Source organism: Podarcis bocagei (assembly GCF_964188305.1).
Source record: "Podarcis bocagei genome assembly, chromosome: 2".
Taxonomy (NCBI): Eukaryota; Metazoa; Chordata; class Lepidosauria; order Squamata; family Lacertidae; genus Podarcis; species Podarcis bocagei.
This window is the reverse complement of record NC_138126.1, coordinates 114989131-115010876: the sequence shown is the minus strand read 5'-3', so window position 1 is coordinate 115010876 and position 21746 is coordinate 114989131. Positions and strand designations below refer to the sequence as shown.

The 21746-nt window shown below is 44.8% G+C and overlaps 2 long non-coding RNA genes across 2 annotated transcripts in view; both read right to left on the bottom strand.

Annotated features, from left to right (window-relative positions):
* Window positions 1-21746, bottom strand: part of LOC308580249 — a 214555-nt gene that overhangs the window by 41274 nt on the left and 151535 nt on the right. The gene's annotated exons all lie outside the window — the stretch shown is intronic.
* Window positions 12928-21746, bottom strand: part of LOC308580279 — a 139333-nt gene continuing 130514 nt past the window's right edge. Inside the window, exon 3 of the long non-coding RNA XR_014004778.1 lies at window positions 12928-12988. This is a non-coding gene — a long non-coding RNA (uncharacterized lncRNA). The remainder of the gene's footprint in view (window positions 12989-21746) is intronic.

Here is a 21746-nt window from a genome sequence, read left to right as displayed (position 1 = left end):
ACTATGACCTGTCCATCTTGGGTGGCCCTGCACGGCATAGCTCATAGCTTCTCTGAGTTATTCAAGCCCCTTCGCCATGGCAAGGCAGTGACCCATGAAGGGGATCCCAGTAGTGGTGTATGGAAGTGAGAGCTGGACCATAAAGAAGGCTGATCGCCGAAGAATTGATGCTTTTGAATTATGGTGCTGGAGGAGACTCTTGAGAGTCCCATGGACTGCAAGAAGATCAAACCTATCCATTCTGAAGGAAATCAGCCCTGAGTGCTCACTAGAAGGGCAGATCGTGAAGCTGAGACTCCAATACTTTGGCCACCTCATGAGAAGAGAAGACTCCCTGGAAAAGACCCTGATGTTGGGAAAGATGGAGGGCACAAGGAGAAGGGGACGACAGAGGACGAGATGGTTGGACAGTGTTCTCGAAGCTACCAGCATGAGTTTGACCAAACTGCGGGAGGCAGTGGAAGACAGGAGTGCCTGGCGTGCTCTGGTCCAGGGGGTCACGAAGAGTCAGACATGACTAAACGACTAAACAACAACAATCATTATTATTTATATTTTATTCAGTTTCAAAAATTTCACATATACCCTCCAATACGTAATTTTTTCTTTTGTTTTATTGGCTTCCCACCCTGTTTTCCATGGTGGGTTTTTTTTTTATTTCTCCCCTTTGCTGCATCTAATCTTCTCTCCCTTATAACAACAATGCAGTAATTTTTAATTCCTTCCGTTGCTCACAGTTCGAATCCTGCTCATGAATTCACCATACTATAACTTATTTATTCTTAAATAGTCTGAAAAAGCCTTAGATTCTTCTACAAAGCAATAATCATTAGGTTTACTTATCCATTCTTCTTTGGTGGGAACTTCTTCCTTCCTTCTATTTTTGTGCACAGAAAATCCTAGCTGCTGCCGTTACATTCATAAACATGTTACTCCTCTTGGTGAATCCTTTTTGGGGGTTGTTGTTTCTTCAGGAGCTTTCCCCTGCTGTCCCGATTCTACAACAAGACTGTAGCTTAGATGTAAGAAGCAAGACTGTAGGTTAGATGCAAGAAGCAAGCATTGATTCTGCAGCTGAGAAGTCTGGTCAGTAGATTAGTCATCTACCCAGAGGCACAACTGGCCGTCTTACTGAGCTGACCAAAGCCGTGGTGCTTTCCATCAGTGACTGAATGGACTGTCATGCCATTTTAACTTCCTTATGTCTAGCAGCAAAGAGCTCTTGCTGCAGACTGAAAGAGACAGGTATGAGGAGATGGCAAGAAGCTGAGGATGGATGCATACCAGTTGTTCTGAAGCAGCTGCTCTGCTACTCCTGCATCCTCTAAGTTGAAAGGCCGACATCAAAATATTATGGCTTTCCAAATGTCATAATTACAGTATCTCAACGCAAACTTGTCTTCACTCGACAGCTTTCCCTTTGTCTTCCCCTTAATTTCTTTAATGCACCATAATTATTTCTTCAGTGTGGATCAATTATCTCAGAATAAAGAAACAAATTACCATCATTAACTCTGATTTTCTCCCCCTACTTTATCGTTTCTTTGATCTGTTTCCCCATCCCAGTGACATAAAAAAAGGAGGGGGGGAGGGATCCCATTTAGTAGTTCATCTCAGTTCTTGCCTTGCTTTCTGGATATGCCTCGTTGTGTAAATTGCCTGTCAGTTGTGGAATTGTCTGCACCTCTCTGGCAACTCCCTTGTCCTTGCATTCATTACCTCCTGCAGATTGAAACCCGTTTATTAGAAATGCAGATCGCGGGGAAAGATTGAAATGTGGTGTGACATGATGCCCCTTGCATCGCTTGGCTTCCCCAAGACGAAGTGCTTCTCAAAAAATTAAATACTCAAATTGTCTGCAAGAATATCATTGTCTTACAGAATTAATAGGTGCTATTGTTCTGATACTGGGCATAAGTTCAAGCGGTTTAAGCCGCCGCTGATCTGAAATGAACGGCTTCAGTTACAACAACGATGACTTGGGATAGGATGAGAGAAAAACAATGCTCTTTCGTCTTCTTCGAAAGCTAATGAGATGCTTTAAAGTGAAAGAACAGGAAAAATCAGGCAACCTAAACAAAACAAAACAAAACAAAACAAAGTCAACTCCTCTGCTGTTTGCTTTGAATTGCTTTTAATCTGTTGTACTTCAATGGCACAAGCTGGACAATGTGTCCAATACTGAGAAAAACCCAGTAACCACTATCTCCCATCCAATAATAGCCAAACATCATCTTCTTCAGCGATCAGTCATAGCCCAGTAAGATTGTCTTCCATGAACACAGGGATTACTTCATTGCCTTCAGGTGGGCCATCACCTACAGCTGCTCTCCTACCAGTTGGGTCAGGGGAGCTGAGGCAGCCCCTGGGTCTAGTAACCCACCGAAGTCTCCCGAGATGCAGAGACTAAGGACTGAGAGAAGGAGAGACCTGAATACTCGCAGGAGGAGTGCTCGCCTTCGGGCGAAACAGGGAGGTGAGTCGCCGGGGGTTCAGGACTGGCCATTACCCCAACAAAGATAAAAGGCTGTTGGACCCCACCCCAGGTTGCGGGAGCAACATTGCTGTATGCCAGACCCTGCACCTGCCCTTGTCTGGTTTCCTGCCTCATGTCCTGCCTTGGCCCTGGCGGACTGACTCCTAGCAGAATCTTCGGATTCTGGAGCGGTCCTGGACCGCATTTCACGAGTTACCCCCAGACCCAGCACATTCCTGCTTCACTGAAGAAAAGACACAGCAGCAAGAGGATGCTCAATTATTTCCCATTCATCTGAACTAGGCTTTACAGGGCTTTCATTTGAGCCTTTCCTCTCCTTTCCCTGAAATAAGTGAGTCAGGGGTCTTTGTTCTGGGCTTTTAGCTCCTTCTGTGCTTTCTATCAGCCAAAATTACTCTTGAAGTCAATCAAAGCTCCAGCAATTGGAGAGGCGACCGTGCCTGCGAGTGTGACGGGCGGCAGTGCTCCTTTCTCAAGGCTGCCTGCATACGAAGATCCCTTGTTCAAGAGGGCATTTCAAAAGACTGTGGATCAATAGATCCTTTGCTAATTGACCTGCTGGTGGAATGGGCGAAAGCTGCAGGAAATACAGGGTGATGGGAAACCCCTTCAGGAGCCTAGGTAAACAAATTGAGGCCATGATCCAGTTCAAGCCAAGTGCATTAGGTCTCCTTGATTTCAGTCAGAGACTTAGGCAAGCGCTTACCTCTCTCCCATGCAAAATTGGGGAGACTTTTAAAACACACTTTAAGGGTAAGTAGATTGCACCCCATTTGCTAGTGATGAGCTTTAACCAGATGCAGAATTAGGGGACTGTGACCAGTTCAGTTGTGCTGGGCACAGTAGCCTTGGGACACATCAGAGGGCACTGCAACTACGATGTAGAATGTAAGGCGAGAGGTGTAAGGTAAAGTAGAGGGACCCCTGACCATTAGATCCTGTCGTGACCGACTCTGGGGTTGCGGTGCTCATCTCGCTTTATTGGCTGAGGGAGCCGGCGTACAGCTTCCAGGTCATGTGGCCAGCATGACTAAGCCACTTCTGGCAAACCAGAGCAGTGCACGGAAACACTGTTTACCTTCCCACCGGAGCGGTACCTATTTATCTACTTGCACTTTGACGTGCTTTCGAAATGCTAGGTTGGCAGGAACAGGGACCGAGCAATGGTAGCTCACCCCGTTGTGGGGATTCAAACCGCCGACCTTTCGATTGGCAAGTCCTAGGCTCTGTGGTTTAACCCACAGCGCCACCCGCGTCCCAAAGGCGAGAGGTGAGTGGTGCTGAATTTTGAGATCACACCAGGTGTCATTGAAATTTGAGACCCCAAGGTCCACCACTGCTGTAACACACACACCCTTAACATTTCACAAATGGAAATAAGGGCATGCTTGCAAAACCCTTATTCCATCCCATTCAAAGGATCATAGCTGGAGGTTTCCTCCTGCCTTTTACACATTGTGGAAGACTCTTCCAAGCCTGCAGTGTGTGGGTTCAGTTTACAGGAGCCTATCATCTACAGACAATACATACACAAGCTAAAATTACTTGAGGTGCATTTATAAGGCTGAGCTCCACTATTTCCCATTATGGCAAATTTTAATATTTGATGTCTAACGATTCCCCACCTGCAGCTTGAAGTGATTGACAATGCAATTGCGTGTGTTAATGCTAAAAACACAATTTGTTGCCTTGGGTCATGCAATGATGCAGAAGCCCCATGAGGCTGACAATTCCAGATCCAGCCTTCAGAATGTTATGTATATGAAATGCATTATTAGCCAGAGAATAACACTTATTTATAGAAATGTATCCCATCTAAGGTCATCTGACGCTTTCAGAAACAGAAAAGGATGAGGGGGTATCCCAATAATATATTTTGCTTTAGATGTTGTTCTTTAAAAGCATAATATAATGATTTGTTCTCTATATGACCCTAAGAGTTAATCAACAGATGATGTCTCAAAAGTTCTGTTTACCAGATTTATGCACTGTTTTAAAAACGTTGTCCATCATCAGCTAAGTATAGCCACGCTTATGCATTCAAGTCTCATTCTCCAGGTCTGCAACCTGCAACACTTTCGAAATTTTATGGCAACTTGACATCCAATAGTCTTATTAGCAATGTGCTTTTAATAGGAAACCTGTTGTCAAGGAAACAATGGATGGTATTCAACTATGGCGTTGTGCTAGCACAACAACTTTTAGCTGTGCTATGTAATTTACCCAGCCTCTCCTCTTCACATGAGCCCACCACGCACCCCTAAATCTACCCCAGAGGGTTGTGGGAACTCATGGGGGAGATGTAGAGGCTGAGCAAGGGGCACTGAGAGCCAGTGTGGTGTAGTGGTTAAGAGCGGTAGATTCGTAATCTGGGGAACTGGGTTCGCGTCTCCGCTCCTCCACATGCAGCTGCTGGGTGACCTTGGGCCAGTCACACTTCTCTGAAGTCTCTCAGCCCCACTCACCTCACAGAGTGTTTGTTGTGGGGGAGGAAGGGAAAGGAGAATGTTAGCCGCTTTGAGACTCCTTAAAGGGAGTGAAAGGTGGGATATCAAATCCAAACGCTTCTTCTTCATACATCGAAGTTACACAGTGCAGCTAAAAGTTGTTACGTTAGCACAACTCCTTGAACAAATACTGCTTAATGCATTTTAGGATTGCAAGTCCCACTTGCAGTACACATGCCTCAAAGAGCCTAACTGATTCAACTATAAAGTGTGTCATTTAATATACAGTCAGGAATAATACAACTACTATAAGCAAAGCAAAACAGGAAAAAAATGGAGGAGGTTTTTAAAGGTTCCAAAAGAATGTCAGTAGGACAGGCAACATTTCTTGGGAAGGTCTGCATTGCCTTAAGGAGCTGCTGAGTTTCTCCTAAAACACCTCTACAGAATATGTGAACCATGAGAATTGACATATGCTATAGTTTTAACAGTTTTTCAGTATTTTTCTATTTCCTATTGCTGAATTTTTACACTATACAGTGGTGCCTCGCAAGACGAAAAGAATCCGTTCTGTAATTCTCTTCGTCTAGCGTTTTTTTCGTCTTGCAAAGCAAGCCCATTGACGGATTAGCGGATTAGCACTATTAGCGGCTTTTAGCGGCTTATCTGCTGATCGGATCAGCTGATAAGCGGCTTAGCGGGTTAGAAAAAGGGGGGGAAACCAGCAGGAACTCGCAAGACATTGTAGTCTTGCGAAGCAAGCCCATAGGAAATTCGTTTTGTGAAGCACCTCCAATATGGAAAACTCTTTCGTCTAGCGAGTTTTCCGTCTTGCGAGGCATTCGTCTTGCGGGCCACCACTGTATTGAGTATCTTTTCAACCCATTGTGTGCTGTATCGTACACTTTTGCAGGAAAGTGGAACAGAAATTAACTAACAGCACAGTCCCATTAATATATGTTCATTTTTTAAAAAATAAAAAAACCACATCAGTTTTATTAAAGGTTTTCAACCTAATACAGTGGCACCCCGGGTTAAGAACTTAATTCTTTCTGGAGGTCTGTTCTTAACCTGAAACTGTTCTTAATCTGAAGCACCACTTTAGCTAATGGGGCCTCCCGCTGCTGTCACGCCGCTGCTCTGCGATTTCTGTTCTCATCCTGAAGCAAAGTTCTTAACCTGAGGTACTATTTCTGGGTTAGTGGAGTCTGTAACCTGAAGCGTCTGTAACCTGAAGCGTCTGTAACCCGAGGTACCACTGTATACCATAAAAATCAAACTAAACTAAAGAGAATAATATGAGGGACACAGGTGGTGCTGTGGGTTAAACCACAGAGCCTAGGACTTGCCGATCAGAAGGTCGGCGGTTTGAATCCCTGCGACGGGGCGAGCTCCTGTTGCTCGGTCCCTGCTCCTGCCAACCTAGCAGTTCGAAAGCACATCAAAGTGCAAGTAGATAAATAGGTACCGCTCCGGTGGGAAGGTAAATGGCATTTCCGTGCGCTGCTCTGGTTCGCCAGAAGTGGCTTACTCATGCTGGCCACATGACCCATAATCTTTCTGCGGACAAACGCCAGCTCCCTCGGCCAGTAAAGTGAGATGAGCGCAGCAACCCCAGAGTCATCTGCGACTGGACCAAATGGTCAGAGGTCCCTTTACCTTTAAAGAGAATAATAAATATATATATATATCAAACAGAAAAAAACTGAAGAGAAAAATTAAGTAAAATACGTTAATAATAATCCCTCATAAAACACAAAATTATAAATATATCTATGTAGCCCTCGGTCACCATTATATCTTAATCTCCATGCATACAGAAAGTTGAATCCTCTTGCCTTCCACCTGAGAGAGCTTCCCTTCCTCAGTCTTCCACCCTAAGAAAAGCCACTCTGACCTGCCTCTCATATAGGCCCTAACATGTGTAATATCTAACTGTGACATACTCAAAGAAGACCCATTGAAATCAAGAGGTTTGATTAAATTAAGTCCATTGCTTCCAATGGACTCCAGTGTTCTTCAGTTTGGGGTTCCCAGATGTTGCTGGCACAACAGATCCCATCATCCCCAATCAGCTGAGTAAATGGGTAGTGATAATGGGAGTTGTCATCCAGCAACACCTGGGGACCTAAGATTGAAGAACACTAACCTACTCTTGAGTTTGACTTAGTTGGATACTAGTTAGATAGATAGATAGATAGATAGATAGATCGATATAGATATAAATAGATAGATGATAGATAGACAGACAGATAGATAGATAGATGATATAGATGATAGATGATAGATTAGATAGATAGATAGATAGATAGATGATAGATAGATGATAGATAGATGATAGATAGATAGATGATAGATAGATAGATGATAGATAGATAGATGATAGATGATAGATGATAGATGATAGATGATAGATGATAGATAGATAGATAGATAGATAGATAGATGATAGATAGATAGATGATAGATGGATAGATAGGTAGGTAGGTAGATAGATGGATGATAGATACATAGATAGATGATAGATAGATAGATAGATAGATAGATAGATAGATGATAGATGATAGATAGATGATAGATAGATAGATGATAGATGATAGATAGATAAATAGATAGATAGATAGATAGATAGATAGATAGATAGATAGAGATAGATGGATGATAGATACATAGATAGATGATAGATAGATAGATAGATAGATGATAGATAGATAGATGATAGATAGATAGATATAGATATAGATGATAGATAGATAGATGATAGACGGACACAACATACACACACACTCCCCTGTGTTACTCCCCTCCCCCTTTCTAAAATCAAAATGCAGACTCCTGGTTAATTATCTTGGAAGTGCACTTCAAATATTAGGTAAACACTACAAATGAGATGTAAATGAAGGCAGCAGAACAGCTGTCAGCTTGCTAGCTGATTAATTTTCTTTAGAAGTCACAAAAATTATGCTCCACCATACTGCCCACTCCTTTTCCTCCTCTTTCCATCACCCATTTAAATAAGAAGAGCCTCCTTGGAGAAGGCCTACCAGATGGCAGTGGGAACCCCACAAGCAGAACCTGAGTGCAAGTCCTCCCACTTGTGAGTCTCAGCAACTAGTAGTCAAGGACACTGGTGGTAGGGTATGGCCATTGTGACTAGTAAGGTGCAATTGCTGCTTTGGGGGTATGAAGTTCCTCTGTCCTCTTATGCAGTTTTCATTATTTTTCTTCCTAGTTTGAGTAGCTCCTTAGCTTTCAATTCAGCTAGTCTAAAGCGTTTTCAGCTTGGAACTTTCTTTTCTTGAAGCAAGGACATCATATTAACAGTAATAATAATAAATTTTATTTATACCCCGCCCTCCCCAGCCAAGACCGGGCCCAGGGCAGCTAACACCAAATATAAAAACAATTGATTGAAATACAGCTTAAAAACAAGATTAAAATACAATATTAAAACATTAAAATGCAGCCTCATTTCAGCAGAAATACAATCAAAAACTGTTTTGGGGATAAAAACATCAAGTCTTCACCAAGGCTAACTATCCAGACTGGTCCTACATGGGCCAGAAAAAAGCCAGGGAAGTAACCAAACAGGAGTTCCAATTGTAGCTGCTCTTTATGCATCAACCTAAAACTGTGCCAGGGACGCGGGTGGCGTTGTGGTCTAAACCACTGAGCCTCTTGGGCTTGCCAATCAGAAGGTTGGCGGTTCAAATCCCCGTGACAGGGTGAGCTCTGATTGCTCTGTCCCAGCTCCTGCCAACCTAGCAGTTCGAAAGCATACCAGTGCAAGTAGATAAATAGGTACCGCTCCAGTGGGAAGGTAAACAGCATTTCCGTGCCCTGCTCTGGTTTCAGTGTTCCATTGCGCCAGAAGCGGCTTAGTCATGCTGGCCACATGACACAGAAAAACTGTCTGCGGACAAACGCCAGCTCCCTCAGCCTGTAAAGCGAGATGAGCGCCGCAACCCCAGAGTCATCTGCGACTGGGCTTAACTGTCAGGGGTCCTTTACCTTTTAAAAGTGTGCTTGGTCCACGCCACCATAAACTCCCCAGGCTTTCAGTGTTTCCTAGCGGTATTTCTCCCTATGAAGAAATAGGCAGGGATAAGAAGCCGGCAGACCTCCGGTTTGTTGCCTATCTACAACTCGCATCAATCCTGAACCATTAGCCATGCTAGTTGGGGCTGATGGGATTTGGAGTCCAGCATCATCTGAAGGGTGATTGGCCAATGAAGGGGTTGAAATGTACAAAGGGGCAAAGAACAGTCATGCATCCATAAGCACCTGTGATGGAATCCACCTATCCAACCATGTCAGCAGAAGCCCTGCACAAAGCCACTCCCGACATCGGGGGGGGTTGCGGGCTCACGCCTACTAACATCCGCACAGGGCTGGCTGCAGCCCTGCGCGATCAGGGAATCCTCGGGCTGTGTCATACCCCAGGCCAGCCAATCGGCTGGCTGCAGGGGCAGAGCTAGCTGGGGCATTTAAGGCCCGAGAACGCCCCTTTTTCCTCTTCATATCTGCTCCGGTTTCCCACCCACCCACCCACCCTCTAGGTTTCCCTCCAACTTTGCTATGGACCTTGGTTGGTCGCCGCAAGGGGCCTGGTAGGAGTTTTTCCACTTGGCTAATTGGCATTGTTTTGAAAGCTGTTTGGTTTTTTCACCTACCTCGTAGCAAAACGTCACAACACCTTGGTTTTGGCGGTTAGGCATTGGTAGGGGTATTATTATGCAAATGAGTTGGGGGGAGCGCCATCACCCCCCCCAAATATTTAGGGGTGGTCCGATAAAGGTTTCCGGGGGGCGTTGCCTCGTCCGAAACCTATGGAGGCTAGGGCCTAAAGCGCGCTCCCGAGCGGTGACCCCTCGGGGAGTGCCTAGGGATGTGCATCTCAGGGGCTCCCCCTGTTGGTGTTAACCCCTACCGGTTTTATCCCGGATAGTCTGATAGGACCAATGCCTAAAGCCAATACCGCTCTTACCTGTAACCAATAAAGTTGTGGCCATTTGATGCCCATCAACCTTAAATTCTGGTGTCCGGTGTCTTTATTTATTCTAACTGGTGGGGGCGGGAATCGCCACGCAAAAACGTCCACTTGCACTATGGGGCTTTCCCACATCCCCCAAAAACATTGGCTTGGAGTGTGTGTGTCAAGAGAACCCCTAGAACAGTGGGAGGAGAGGAGGAACCATGCAATGTCAGGGACTGGGCAGAGGAGGAATGGTGGAGACTGCCTCCCCATCCTGACCCTTCCAGGGAGGAGGAAGAGGAAGACAATACAGTGGTACCTCGGGTTACAGACACTTCAGGTTACAGACTCTGCTACCCCAGAAATAGTACCTCTGGTTAAGAACTTTGCTTCAGGATGAGAACAGAAATCGCACGGCGGCGGCACAGCAGCAGCAGGAGGCCCCATTAGCTAAAGTGGTACCTCAGGTTAAGAACGGACCTCCGGAACGAAATAAGTTCTTAACCCGAGGTTCCACTGTATAGATTTACAACAGGGGTTTGTGGGAGGTCGCAGCTCAGAGGCAGATGAGGGGGAAAGCTGGGAAATAATGGGAGAGAAGGAGTAGCAGCTGGCTGACACGTTGTCACTAGAAAGCATTCCAGACCCGCCATCTCTCAGAACCAGCAAGCCTTAAAAGTAGGAGAGCAAAGAGCTCAGAGACAGAGGGCACGTAGCAGCACCCGTAGAAGTGACGAATGAGGAAGTGGGAGAGACGGGGGGGTGGAGATTCACTCAGGGCAATGCCATTATCCAAGAGGCTGGGTTCTATAGCCTCTCTCTGTAAAGACTGAAATAAAAAAGGATGGTAAGAAACTTTTCCTTGTCTTTATACTTTCCTGTGTAACCAACCAGGAGCCGCAGACAGCATCCTGACACTCAAGCTGCTTGCAGAGGCAGAACAATTTGAAGAGCCCAGCATTGAGTTAAACTCGTGGGATTAAGCAGAATTGGTCATAGTCACTGGTTGCATAAGACCACAATATCTTTTGACACACACACTTCCCATTCCCATTTTAACAATCACAGTATAATCAACAAGTTGCCATAGCTGTCAAGCGTCCCTTATTTGGTGGGACAGTCCCTTATCCCAGCGCCGTGTCCCGCTGCTGTCCCTTATTGATGATGTCCCTTAAATTTTGTGAGTTTCAAAGAAAGCAGCTCCTCTCCATCCCTCCCTGCCGGCCAGGGAGGAGGGAGGCGGGAGGCTCCAACTGTGTTGCTTGGCTGCGTTGCTCACCCAATAAGGAGTCTAAGAACGACTGGGGGGTTGAGCTTGCATGCCTTGTGCCAATCAAATTGGCCATGTTGCCTGGGGACTCACCTTTGCTCAGCGCTTCCCAGCAGAGAGGTGACAGTGGTTTTCCTTGCTGCATCCCCTTTGCCGGGTTGCTGCGCTATGGGAACCACCACTTGAGGCTTCATTTGGCTGCTAGTTGACTAAAATCCCTTATTTTGGCTGCTGATCCCTTATTTTCAAGGCTGCTGGTCCCTTATTTTCAAATCTGTAAGTTGACAGCTATGCCAGTTGCTAGTGTGCCTGCTGTGTTGTATGAGGTGCTTCATACGGTTCTTTCACTCAGTATTAATACCTCCATCTAGTTGCCAGTTTGGGTGCGCTTTGCCGTTGCTGCAATACTGATATCTGATGCGGGAACAAGGAGAATTTGAAAGTTTCCGCATTTAAAACTCTGTCCCCAAAGTGAAGCAAATCGACAATCTCCAGCTCAATTTCCATCCATAAAGGGGAGACAGAATAGGCGGTGTGCTGATATGACTTAGTTATTTACTATCCTGCAGCATCATTTGGCAGTAAACTGGAAGGATATTTATTGTGCCTTGCAGCACATCCAGTACTTGTCAATTTTTACAAATGTATTAGCTGAGGGTCGGGATACTCATTTTTCTCCGAAGGTTTTTCACTCTCACTCTAGAGCTCTCAGAGAGGATCTTTAACCTCAAAAACAAGCATCTCTTGCCCTCCATCTCCCACAGCACCAGAGAAACAGCATTATGAGACAGGTTTTTTTAAATGTAGGAACATGTGCTTGCTTCAGGGAAGAGCCCCCGACGGGGGTGGGAGGAAAGATGCCAGCTCAAAATCCCTCTGGCCTAAATATATGGAAGTCAACACAAGTAGATAAGACTCTCAGAATGCACTGAATTATAATCAGCTTCAGGCCCAGAGGTCCAGTTCACACACACTACTACGCCAAACCATGACTTACCATGAATGAGCAGAGAATAGGTCACTTCCCCTCTTCCGCATCCACATTGCATTAAACCACAATTTTATGTAATGTGTAATCTGAATCTGGACTTTTGGCTTAGCTATCGCCAGACAAATCATGAGCTGTAACCCAGTTTTGTCCTATGGAGCTCATGGTTTGCTAGTGAGAGATAAACCACGGCCCTGAGTTTGGATGACACACTAAGCCAAATTGTGGTTTAGTTCAGTAGCAGAACTGCCCCAGCAGGAGTAAAACAGCCACGATTTCCGCTCCAGGAGCTTGCATGTCCATTCTGAACCATGGTTTTGGCTTAGTGTTACTTGTGAACAAGGTCAAAGTATAGTGGAAAGAACTAGACCACAGTCCACCATAGAAAATTAAATGAACATCTTATGTGGAGGACAGTAGCCAGACTTCCCAAATAGCTGCTCTTCCTCAAGGTCACTGTTCAGGGATGTCAAATTTGGGCATGGGTTCATTTGAAGTGCCCCCCCCCCTTGAATTTACAAGTATCTCCTCTGAATTTGAAAGAGGAAGTGGGAAATGGAAATGAACAGAGTGGGGAGGGAGAGAAAAATTAAAGAGAAACAATATGGAAGGGGAAGTGAGAGGGAAAGAAAAAGAGTGAAAGTGGAGATGACCCAAAAAGGATGGAGGGAAAGCTTTCAATATGTTTTTCCTTGATACCACTCCCCCTATTGTGATATGCTGTCATAGTTTATACAGTGGTACATCTGTCTGTTCTTAACCTGAAACTGTTCTTAACCTGAAGCACCACTTTAGCTAATGGGGCCTCCTGCTGCTGCCGCGCCACCACCGTGCGATTTCGGTTCTCATCCTGAAGCAAAGTTCTTAACCCGAGGTACTATTTCTGGGTTAGTGGAGTCTGTAACCTGAATCGCATGTAACCTGAAGCGTATGTAACCCGAGGTACCACTGTATCATGTAAATATCCTGCTTGATTTATTTAAGCACAGTGGCGTAGCGTGGGTTGTCAGCACCCGGGGCAAGGCAAGTAATTTGCGCCCCCTAACCCCTAACCTGCCGCCGCTGCCAGCTTCTTCTTGCTGCTGCCTGGGCTGGGCTGGTGTGGTTCTCTCCCGCGCTCAGCGCTGCGCTGGGCGGCCGCTGCACTGTCCCTCCCCCAGATAGTCCCTCGCTCTCTCTCCGCACCGCACACCTGGCACCCACTCCCTCCACAGTGGGCGGCGACCCAGCGGCTCGGATCGGATTCGCACAGCCAGCACTGCAGTGAGAGAGAGTGAGTGAGCCAGGTAGGGGCAGAGAGCTGAGAGTGTGAGCGCCCCCCCCAGATGTTGCGCCCGGTGCGGCCGGCCCCCCCTGCACCCCCCACGCTACGCCAATGTTTAAGCAAAACCATTTTTAAAGAAACTCGATCTCTGTCATGCATACTCTAGTTGAGATTCCTGCATTGCAGGGGGTTGATGTAGATGACACTTGGAGACCTACCAACTCTACAATTCTATGAACTTTTTTTTAAAAAAAATAAACCTTTTATGTCAGTTCAGTGCTGCTGAAAATGCTCACTGCATTATCATGATCATTTACTATGCTTGCCAGTCACTTTATTCATTTTTTAAAATGATATTTATTAAATTTTTCAGACAATAAAAAGTTACCAAATTAAAAATAGGAAGTAAGAAAAACTGAACAATAATAAAAAACACAAAAATATACAAAGACAAAATACATAAAGAGTAAAAAAGAAAACAAAATTAACAAGAAATCAGTATTTTCATGTCTTATATTTCATTTACTTATTTCCTGACCTCCTCACACACCCCTTTTTTGTATTCCAGTTCACATAGTTAGTTCAGCAAATCCTTGCCCTCTATCATTTATCTTTACTTATTATCTTAACCTATTACAGTGGTGCCCCGCAAGACGAAATTAATTCATTCCGCAATTTTTGCCGTCTAACGAATTTTTCTTCTTGCGAAGCACGGTTTAAACGGTTTAACAAAGTCGCAAGACGTTTTCGTCTTGCAAAGCAAGCCCATAGGGGAATTCGTCTTGCGAGGCAAATCGCGAATGAAAAAACCTTTCGTCTAGCGAGTTTTTTGTCTTGCGAGGCATTCGTCTTGAGGGGCACCACTGTATAACTATATATTTCCAGCCGTTGTCAATCCATATTTACATATTCTTATTAATCTTTTTACCAATACCACTTATTTTCAATCCAACATCCCTTCAACATTCATTAATTTTACAGTATTTCTGCAAATAGTCTTTAAATTTCTTCCAGTCGTCTTCCAACACCTCTTTTCCCTGATCTCGGATTCTGCCGGTCATTTCTGCCATCCAGTCACTTTATTCGAAAGAAAAAGGGTGAGAGCAACTTGATAAGATAAAATACAAAAAAAAAGCAATTTAAAAGCAGAAGAAAAACAACAACGAACAACACAAAATGCTCATCTAGAAACATATTAATCAAGGCAAGGACTACCTACCCCACTAAAAGATGAACACGCACACAGAAGGAAGCTTAATTGTGATTCGAGGACCCTCCCCTTCGCTTAGGAGTAAGAAAGACATATGAGCATAGTATTTTAGGTTAATGGGCTAGAAAAGGCCACAACTTTATTGATCACAGCATGTGAGAGGTATTGGCTTAGGCATTGGAAAAAACAGCAAAGTTTGACTCCATCCACTCGGGGAGGGGTGAGTCTAGCAGGGGTTAACCACCAGTAGGGGGAGCCTGTTGATGCAAATACAACTGTAAGCTCTCCCCTGATGTCACCAGGGGTCGTGCCATGGCCACCAGCCCCAGCAGGGCATCGGACAGGATCCATGACCACCGGATTCCTTTAATGGAATACCCATAAATGAAAGGGGTAGGCGATGGCTACACCCTGCCCTTCTTTACACCGACAACACATTCCAATGCCTAACCTCCAATACTGGAAAAGTTGTGACAAATTGCTATGAGGTAGGCGAAAAACCAAGTGGCCGGTGCCAATTTGCCAATTGGGAAAAACTCCTACCAGGCCCCCTGGGCAACCAAGGCGACCAACCATAGGTCCATAGCAAGGTCAAGTGCAAAGGATGACTAGAGGGAAGGGTGGGTGGGTGACCCGATGAAAACCTGGCAGTGCAATGAGGGGAAGAGCTGCCGTGGCCGCATTTGAGCGGCTAAACCCCGCCCCTGAGCTTCCCACCAATAGGAAGCCTGACCGGGGAGTGTGGCCCATCAGCAGTGATGTTGAGCAGGGACCGGAACGCCCCCTGCAGAGCGTGGGAACAGTTCCCGATCACAATCCCTCCCCTCCGGGAGGAGGAGAGGCTTTACCAAAGACCTAAGTGAACAAAAAGGCTTTAGCCTGGCACCCAAAGATTGACAAGGATGGTACCAGGCAGTTATCCCTGGGGAAAGTATTCCACAGTTGAGAGACCCACCAATGAAAAGACCCATTCTTATTTGGCCACCCTCCATTAGTTGGGGCAGAGTTCATGGAAGGGTTCATATTGCCTAGTTTGCTGAGTTTGCCCCCAGCATGTGGGAAAGTCATGCAGCTAGACTGGGGCTTTACTTGGCAGAAATGGCATTACAGTCTCAAAGAAGCAGCATGTTGTGATACAGTGCGGTCTGTATAGCAGGCACTTTGGACTCAACCCAAGGCCTTCTAGAACCAGCACAACTTAATAACCTGTTGTGATCTGCACATGTGGGCTGGCCTCATCACCACTAGGAAATATCCTAAGGAGGTAGCCACAAGAATGGGTGCATAATCACTCAGAACTTTGTAGCAAGAGGCTTGCAGAGAAATGGCCCAAATCTAACTCAAGGGACTTCCTAGTATGTCAGGCCAGGAGGACCAATATACTCCACACCCCTTCTCCCTGTAGTTTCCAGCATCATTTTCTATTCTACTACAGAGAGTTCCCCAACTCTGTTGTGTGTGAAGCTGATTTTTTTTTAAGGGCACGGGGAGTACAGGGATAGACATTGAAAAATTTGCCTCTTCCTCTCTCCTTTCCTCCTAGCATGGAGTGGAACTTTAAGACCGATGCAGCTGTCTTTTACATGAGGGCCCCAGTTTCTCTATACAGAACTAGCCTATACAGGTGGTAACATAGGGTAGCTTCGCCGCTAACAAACAGTGCTTCAGGAAGAAAGGCCAATTTGCCATCTTACTCTCCTTAGCCCAGGTGATTTAGCTTTGGAGAGCCAGAGAACAAAACCTGAAGCTAAAGTGTCAAATATGCATGCCACGCATTACCAAGCCAATGTTTCATAACCTAAAGCAAAAAGGAAAGCAAGTTTCTCAACTTGGCTGTTGCTAAGGTAGCTTGATGTGGATCCCACTATAACCCACTTTATTGTTTTGCTCCAGTGTTTTATGATTTCTTCAAGCAACACCAGCAGTTCGGGGGGGGGGGGGAGAGAGAGGATTCACACATTGGGATTCTTATTAGGAATGTATAATGTTATTGCCTGGCAGTAAAGCGAGGCCAAGTGCGTATTAAGCTTGAAGGCTAATAATGTCTTGCCGTTAGAGACCTGTATTTTGGATGGGGCGTATTTTATGTTTATTTGCTACCTGGCTCTCTTGGAAAGCCTCGGGTCAGACTACTAGAAGCATGGCTGCTCAGGAATATAGAGATCCACAGAACAGCAAAAGTGTGCATTCCTGAAGACTACAGGTAGAAATATATTGGCAACAGCAGGAAAGGTTGGGAAGGCACATCCTTGCGGGAGGGATTTGTCCTGGCCATCTTCAAAGATGCAGTCATTCAACCACTTCTAGGTATATATAAAAGCTCACCCTGGACCCACTGAATTGTAACACCCAATCACAAATAAACCCTTTTGGGGGGGGAAGGTGGTGGAGAAGATTGTGGTGAGACAGTTACAAGTACTCTTGGATGAATTATCATGTCCTATCTTGGTCCAGGTTCAAGCCTTGGCCTTGCTCTGAGTTGGGTGCCCTGATGGAATAATGATGATGATAATAATAATAATAATAATAATAATAATAATAATAATAATAATAATAATAATTTATTTATACACCACCCTCCTCAGCCAAGACCAGGCTCAGAGTGGCTGACACCAGGTATAAAAACAATTGATTGAAATACAACTTAAAAACAAGATTAAAATACAACATTAAAACATTAAAATGCAGCCTCATTTCAGTAGGAACTCAAATCAAAAACTTTTTGGGGGGATGAAAATATCAAGTCTTCACCAAGGCCAATAAGGATTATTCTTATTGGGGGAAGGACCCTGTTATGACCCTATTGTTCTTGATTTCTCTGTGGTTTTTTTATACCACTAACCATGGTATCCTCTTCAACAAACAGTGAGATGACTATTGGAGGCACAGCTTTACAGTGGTTCTGGTCCAATCTCTGGGAACAGTTTCTGGTATTAGCATTTGGTGATTATATTTTGGCTCACTGGTCATTGTGCTGTAAGGTGCAGCATGGTCTTGAGGACACCATCTTGTCCCCAATACTATTTAGCATCTACATGAAGCTGTTGGGGGTGGTCATTTGGAAGGTGTCATCAGTACATTGATGGAACCCTTCTCTATTTCTCTGTAGCATCTGAATCAGGAGAGACCATGCAAGTCTTGGACCAGTGCCTGGACTTTGTGGAGGGCTAGAGTTGGGGGATGAAAATCTCACTCTGAATTTGGGAAAGCAGAAGCACTGTGGGTTGCTCTCCATGGTCCTGAACGCCTTTGCCTTTGTGCCTTTGTTCCTGTCCAAGGTCCTGATCTCACTCCAAGAGAAAGAAGGCTCAGGTAGAATCATAGAATCATAGAATCATAGAGTTGGAAGAGACCACAAGGGCCATCGAGTCCAACCCCCTGCCAAGCAGGAAACACCATCAGAGCACTCCTGACATATGGTTGTCAAGCCTCTGCTTAAAGACCTCCAAAGTAGGAGTCTCCACCACACTCCTTGGCAGCAAATTCCACTGTCGAACAGCTCTTACTGTCAGGAACTTCTTCCTAATGTTTAGGTGGAATCTTCTTTCTTGTAGTTTGGATCCATTGCTCCGTGTCCGCTTCTCTGGAGCAGCAGAAAACAACCTTTCTCCCTCCTCTATATATCCTTTTATATATTTGAACATGGCTATCATATCACCCCTTAACCTCCTCTTCTCCAGGCTAAACATGCCCAGCTCCCTTAGCCGTTCCTCATAAGGCATCGTTTCCAGACCTTTGACCATTTTGGTTACCCTCCTCTGGACACGTTCCAGTTTGTCAGTGTCCTTCTTGAATTGTGGTGCCCAGAACTGGACACAGTACTCCAGGTGAGGTCTGACCAGAGCAGAATACAGTGGCACTATTACTTCCCTTGATCTAGATGCTATACTCCTATTGATGCAGCCCAGAATTGCATTGGCTTTTTTAGCTGCCGCGTCACACTGTTGGCTCATGTCAAGTTTGTGGTCAACCAAGACTCCAGATAGTTCTGGCCATGCCTCTCATCATATTGTTTGGGCCACTGCATCTTCCTCATGGCAGAGATCACCGTGGATCATGAAAACCAGGAGCAGTGCCCTTTTTACTTTGGTGAATGGTTGCTATTCAATTCTATATATAAATGAAAAGCTTTTTGCTACACAGTCCAGTGTTGTGTAGCTTAGCCCCAACTGACAGGGACCTTGCTGTGCACTGCACCTTCCCCAGCTGTCAAAATAGCTAGCCTTTTGTTAGTTGCATTAATAAATGCAGTGCTGAGACTTTTCTTTTACCGTTTGCATGGCAATCTGCATTTGACCTTGGTGGATGGGCAGAAGCCTGAGTGTAGATCACTTAGACTCCATTCCAGCAACATAATCTATGAGTGGCTAGACATCTGGGCACCTCAAGGTCTATCTATCATCACAGGATCATCATTGTATGTCATTTTATAATTATGTCTAGCAGCATTTTGTTGTTGTTGTTGTTGTTGTTTTAAAAAAAGGAGGAGGAGTACGAGAAATATTCCATTTTTTAGATACATTTTCATCATTGTGTTCTTGACAGGTTTTATGAGTCTTTGGAGGGTTTTTTCTTTATTTGTGACCACCTTTTGAAAGCAATGTCATGAAGCACTTGTGCAAGTTGTACCACACATTAAGCATCAAACAGAAATCAGAAGAAAGCTGATGGGTCCAGATTGGGCAACCTTGCCATCAGGGTTCCATGTGGCACAATGGGGAATACTTGCAATTTCTGCATGTTTACATTAACCCATAATTTCAACTTTTAATTTAGAATTATTTTGAGGCTTAGAAGGCTACCCACTGCACTAACTCATGTGGTATCTTGTGTGTATAGAGTAGGGTGCCCTGCTTTGCACCATACACACACACACACACACACAGAGAGAGAGAGAGAGAGAGAGAGAGAGAGAGAGAGAGACTGCCACAGCATGTTGGGCATAGAATTAAACACATGCCACCATACATCTAGCTGCAATCTCCTCACCTTTGTCCCTGAAAGGGAAATGTGAGTAGTACCAACTATACGCCATCCTGTAGCAACCTTCTCCTACATGTGGATTACATTGTCTGGATTGCCCAAAACACTTTCTCTTCTTTAGTTGGTTATTTGCTATGGAGGAATTGTGCAACAGGTACCAGTGTCAGGAACTAGGCAGAGGAGGAATGGTGGCGACTGCCTCCCCAGCCTGACCCTTCCAGAGGAGGAGGAGACAGTTGAGAATTACATCAGGGGTTTGAGGGAGATCACAGCTCAGAGGCAGATGAGGGGGAAAGCTGGGAAATAATGGGAGAGGAGGAGGAAGAAGCACCAGAGGGAGGACAGCTGACAGTCTTTAGAAACCAATTCCAGACCACTCCCTCTCCCAGAACCCGGTGAGCATTGAAAGTAGTAGGAGAACAACAAACAACACAAGCAACACGAAGACCAGTATACTAGATAGCACTGCAATTCTTATTGCATAATATAAATTTGAAAAATGCACAAGGATATCTATGTATATATAAAAGCCCACCCTGGACCCACTGAATTGTGACATCCAATCACAAATAAACCCTTTTGGGTGGAAGGTCGTGGTCCTTATGACCACTGCTCCTTGCGCATTTTTCAAATTTATGGGTTGTGCTGAAGAAGATTCCAGCAAAACAGTCAGATTATCCGGGATCACTGTCCTACGTTTTTATTCACTTACTACTTCGGCACCATGAACGCCTAAAAAGTTTTACCACTTAGCCCACAGGATAGCATCTATTACTTTGTTTCAACTATAGACTCATTATATTTCTATGGACTTTCAAAGATTGACAGGCGTGTGTTCATTTGATTTCAAATATATTAGAGAATTTACAAGTGTACACATTTTGTCTTTGTCTTTGTTGTACTAAATTATGTATATTATGCAATAAGAATTGCAGTGCTATCTAGTATACTGGTCTTCGTGTTGCTTGTGTTGTTTGTTGTGTTAAGTTTGCAACACAGGGGTTTGTTGTTCTGTACTGAAAGTAGGAGAGCAGAGAGCTCAGAGGCAAAGGGCACATATCAGCACCTGTAGTGATGACACACAATGGGAGAGAGGGTTGGAGGGAGACTTACTTGAAGCAATGTCATTACTACTGCGTTTCTAAGCCTCTCTCTGTGAATATGGAATAAAAAGCATTGGTAAGAACTTTCCTTGTCTTATCCATACCATGGGGTTTGGGTCCTCTGACGCCTGACAACTAAGTGATAAGATTCTCTGGCAGCAGCTACTTAACGATTTATTGACCATGAACTAGCATGTTTTGGTGTCCTATGAGAAAATTGTCCAAATAACAGCTCATTTCTATCTCACATGTGCACTGCATAGAATCACAGAATTTCTTTAAATTAGAAATCACAAACTGATGAAATGGTATAATTATTCCAGTACATCTGCAATATGTTACTGTTCACTTTAATCAGTGGAATACAGTAAACATCCCTTCCCTTCACTTCTGTTATGATACAGAGCTCCTGCTGTACGGGACTTCCCCTTAATATCTCAGTGGTCCTCCCTCTAATTTTACATCTTGCATGTGCTATTTTTTATAGTCCTCAGGAATATTTCAAACATGCTGCCACGTGCCCTTTGTGAGGAGGCTGGGAAACTGTATTCCCCCAGGTGCAAAGCTTCTGACAAAGCAACAGATTGCAATTTCAGGGGCACCTTGGCCTTAATAGATACAAATTTTGCATCTCCTCCTAGGATTCCTCTTGAAATTAGCTGTTCAGCCCTTAATCATTCAATCAAACATGCTCCAACACCCCCCTCCCCAAAAATACACACACCACACTGCTATGTGCTAGCCTATCATTCTTCAGTGAAAACCTGAAGGCAGGATTCTGGACTGATGCATCAGAAACTCAGCTTCGCTCCTACCTCCAAATTTCCCAACACTCAGTCATCAGGAATCCCAAACAGTTCAAAACACCCCAAAAGAAACATGGGATGTCCCTGCCTGAACAGGTCAATGGCCCATGTAGTCCAGCACCCTGTTTTCACAGTGGCCAACCAGATGCCTTTGAGAAGCCCACAAGCAGGATCCAACCACTATAGCATTCTCCCCTCCTGTG